Source organism: Colobus angolensis, unplaced genomic scaffold (assembly GCF_000951035.1).
Source record: "Colobus angolensis palliatus isolate OR3802 unplaced genomic scaffold, Cang.pa_1.0 Scaffold445, whole genome shotgun sequence".
Lineage (NCBI taxonomy): Eukaryota > Metazoa > Chordata > Mammalia > Primates > Cercopithecidae > Colobus > Colobus angolensis.
Window position 1 is genome coordinate 847,154 of NW_012117877.1, and position 4,323 is coordinate 851,476.

The 4,323-nt window shown below is 43.0% G+C and overlaps 1 pseudogene; it reads right to left on the bottom strand.

Moving 5' to 3' along the window:
* Positions 1 to 892: 892 nt before the first annotated feature.
* On the bottom strand, positions 893 to 1,694 carry LOC105522905 (annotated as a pseudogene).
* Positions 1,695 to 4,323: the final 2,629 nt, after the last annotated feature.

A 4,323-nucleotide genomic window follows, 5' to 3' on the forward strand; every position in this document is an offset into this window, starting at 1 on the left:
AGACTTAGGCAACAGGATCTAACTGCCCATGCTGAGCCCAGCTTGTATGAGCCAGTCCCCACCAGACTCCCAGAACTCCCAGACATCTGAATGAGTTTGGCCAAGAGCAACAGAGCCACCCAGCCAAGCTCGACTTCATTATCAACCCTGAACTGGACCTGCATATCTGTAAGAATAAATACTTGTGGTTTGAGCTACTAGGTTTGACATGGTTCTCATGCAGCACATTTCATGACAACAGCAAACCTGTATGTAGTGTCCATCTGGTTGTCCTTGGTGGCTAGAATTTGGAGAACAGCTGGAGGCGTCTACAGCCATGCAGAAGTGAATCTGAAAAGACTTGTGAGGTTGATAGGCTCCATTCTTGTAGTTATACAACAGGAGGCTTTAGGAATTGAAAATCAGTTTTGGGGCAGTCCTAGGCCCGCTTCTGTGACTTTTAGATTGTAAAACTGAGGTTCAAAGAAAATGAGTGGTCTTATCTATGGTAACACAGTATCAACAACAGGCTGGAATCAGGTTTCCAACTTCTAAATTTGAGCTTCACTTGCAGACTTTGTGGCTTTTCCTTTGCAGTTTGAAATAAAATTTAAGCCTTTAAAAAAAAAAACGGCCAAAGTAGCTACTCAGTGTGTTCCCACTCCCCTTACTTTCCTCAAAACCGTGAAACAATCACTATGAGGATTATCAACAGCTGAGGCCCATATTTTTAGACTACTAAATTACACACACAGTTGGTAGTAATTGTGATCAACAAGAACAAAAATAATTCCTTTCAAAGAAAACAAATAAATTATATCATCAGGTGAGTTGTATTTGTTTATAAGCGATGAAACCATATGCAATATGTTTTGTTAATTTCTTTCTTTTCTTTGTTTGTAACCAGCCTAATTCACTTTATTTTTCTTGTATAAAAACCCTGTGTTGTAGCCACAGTTGGAGCCTGGATCTTTTCTGCACATAAACTCTGGGGTGGGTCTTGATAAGGTAGTCACTGAACTCCTGGTAGGGAGACTTGGTGAACACAGTCTCCTTCCAGAGGTTGGGCGCAAGGTAGCTGTCGGTCTTTGAGATGGTATCAAAGGCGGCCTTGGCAAAGTTGCCCAGGGCGGAGGTGCAGCACCTGGCTGAGGGGTAGCAGTCATCGATACCAGCCATCAGCAGCAGCTTCTTGGGCATGGGGGCCAAGACGATGCCAGTGCCCCTGGGCACACCAGCACAGAGCCACAGCGGCCTGTCACCTTGCAAGGGACGGCGTGGGGCTTGCCAATCTTGTTCCTCCAGTAGCCTCTGTGCACGGGAACAATGGAGAGCTTGGCTAGGTTGGTGGCCCTGCAGATGGCAGAGGCCACCACCCTGGAGCACTTAACACCCAGACCAACGTGGCCACTGTAGTCCCCAGATGGCAACAAATGCCTTGAACCTGGTGCGCTGGCCTGCGCGGATCTGCTTCTGCACCAGCATAATCTTCAAAACCTCATCCTTGAGAGAGGCTCCCAGGAAAAAGTCAATGATCTCAGATTCTTTGATGGGCAGGGAGAAGAGACAGATCTCCTCCAGGGACTTAATCTTCATGTCCTTGTGACCAGGTGGCCCAGCTTAGTGACAGGCATCCACTCCTTGTCTCAGGCCTTGCCTCCGCGAGCTCCGCAGCCTCGGCCTCAGCCCCGACCACGGCCATAACCCTGGCCCCAGATGCCACAAAGTCTCCACAGAAGCCACCGCGGTTATCCCCCCATCCCAGGGCTCCTGGGTCCCCTGCTCCGCCCACCCGCTGCAGCTGCATCATCTGCCATTTTGTGTTTTCTCAGAGAAAAAACGTTAATTTCTTTCTTATTTGCACTCTCTGTTTTTCAAAACAATTTAAAATAAACTACTGTGTATTATTTTTATAAGAATCATTTTTTTAAAAACTGGGGGTTGGTTGGTTTTTGTTTCTGTTTTCCTTGTGAAGTGTGGAATAAAAGGCTCCAGTTCTTTTAGGCTGATTTATGATCCATTTTTCACATCATTCAATAGATGACTAATATGGCCCTCTCAGAAGGTCCTTAAACACACAGGACTTAGTTGGCCATTAATTGACAATTTTTAGACACAGTAATCTCCAAACATTAATGTAACTGAGATCATAAAAATGTCTGTTACCAACAGATGCAAGGTGTAGTAGAAAGATAATGAATATAGAATTAGAAGGCCTAAAGCCTTCACTTAATATTAAGTAATTATAGCTATCATTTTTAAGAATGTACTACAGAGGTGATACTGTGCAAAGCACTTTTTTTTTTTTTTGAGACAGGGTCTCACTCTGTGATCCAGGCTGGAGTGCAGTGGCACAATCATAGCTTACTTCAGCCTCGAACACCTCAGTCTCCTGAGTAGCTGGCACTAGAGGCATGTATCACCATGCCTTGCTAATTTTATTTTTTTATGGATGGGGGAGGGGTCTCACTATGTTGCCCAGGCTGGCGTTGAACTCCTGACCTCAAACAATCTTCCCAGCTTGGCCTCCCAAAGCACTGAGACTATAGGCATGATCCACCACTCACAGCCAGCATTTTTCATATATTATACAAAAACACTTCTTTGCCCTCCCATTCACATTATATTTACACATTCCTTTGAGTATTATGATCTTCTTTGTTCAAAGGCAAAAACAGATTAAGCAATGCCCAAGATCACAAAAAGAATAAATGGGAGTTGATTCAAATCCAGGTCATTTCAACTCCTAAGCCTATACTAGCTGGCTATGACTTCCTTGGATGACTCTGCATGGTGTGGTTAAGCACACTTTGTGTCTCTATAGATGCTTCCTCACCTGTAAGCTCTGGACAATAACAGTCCCCATCTCAGGGAATTTTCGAGATGATCATATATGCAGAAGTGCTTTTTAAACTACAAAGTGTTAGACCATGTAAGGTTGGAGAATCAGTACTCTCGAGACTATGCTCTATTCATCCTGTAGTGCAGGGCAGACAGTGTCAGTGCCACTGTGGACCCCTCGCTAGGCTGACCAAAATGTCTGGGGAAGACTGTTCAAAGGAGGACATCCAAAGCTGATCCCTGGAATCCCAGTTATTTTCACAAAACTCTAAAAAGGCACAACAAGGAGGAGCCTTGGTGACCACAGGCTAAGTCAACCTTCTTCTCTTCTCAGATTTTACACCCTATAATTTAAGTGCTCAGCATCAGTTTATAGCCCCAATTAGTAGCAAAACTAGAGGCAGCACCCCAGTGTCCAGCTACTACTACACTTTCCATGACACAAGACCATATCTTAACTCACTTCCACACAATTCTTGTTCAACAACCAGTTAGCATTAATTCATGAGGTACCATCTCCTGCTCTAATTCCATGGAAGAAAAAATCACTAATGTAGAAAGTAGAGCATCAATATGGAGTACAATCGTCCAGAACTTCCTAACATTTTTGAACCAAATAAAATAGGATTTGAATTAGAATTTGTTTTCTCTTTACATTTATCTCTGTAGAGAAGAGTCTGCTTTTTATGTAGTCTGAATATAATACTTTTTTTCTCAATCATTAATACTTCTGGCTATTTCAAATCAACCCTCACAGTTATACTAGAGAACCAGGAAGAGAGTAATGCTTCAGGAGAAAACATAAGAAGTCTCAGGCAATTACCATTTTCTAATGCTCTGAGGCAATCTCAGCCAAGTACCCAGCCCACCTGCCCCCAGGGGGCTGTGAACAGCCCTAACATCCAGCTCAATTTATACTGTGCCAAACAGCTTTGGCACATCTGCGCTGAGAATGAGATCCAAGAGTTTCAGACAATATGCTCTCTTGAGCTCCATCATATCCCACATTTTATTTTATTTATAAATGGACAAACGATTTATGGCTGCAGTGTGAAATTCAAAGGAGCTGTGTGCACTTGGCATTTATAATAGGTCAGGCAGCAGCACACCACCACAAACAACAACGCGAACAGGAAACAAAGGGTCAGGGTTGGGTAGAGGTTTTCAGGGTTTTTTCTATTATATACGGGATTAATAATGAACTCAGTGGGGCCTTCCCATAATGGATGCCCTGTTCAAAGTCAGCATGGACTGGTAATAATCTGCCCACCCTCATCTGTGGGAGGAAAAGAGCCATTAACAATAGATTTCAAATGAGGAAGTTTAACATGGTGAGGTTTCTAAAGTTAAAAAAAAAAAAATTAAGGTGTATAACCTTCTTGCTTAAGGGTATTTTTTCCCTAGTATCTTCTTCTGACATCTGCCCAAAGTTGTATAAGACTTCAAAATAAATGAAGTGATTAGTAGATTCAAGGCTACCTAGAACTCTACTAAATAAAAGGT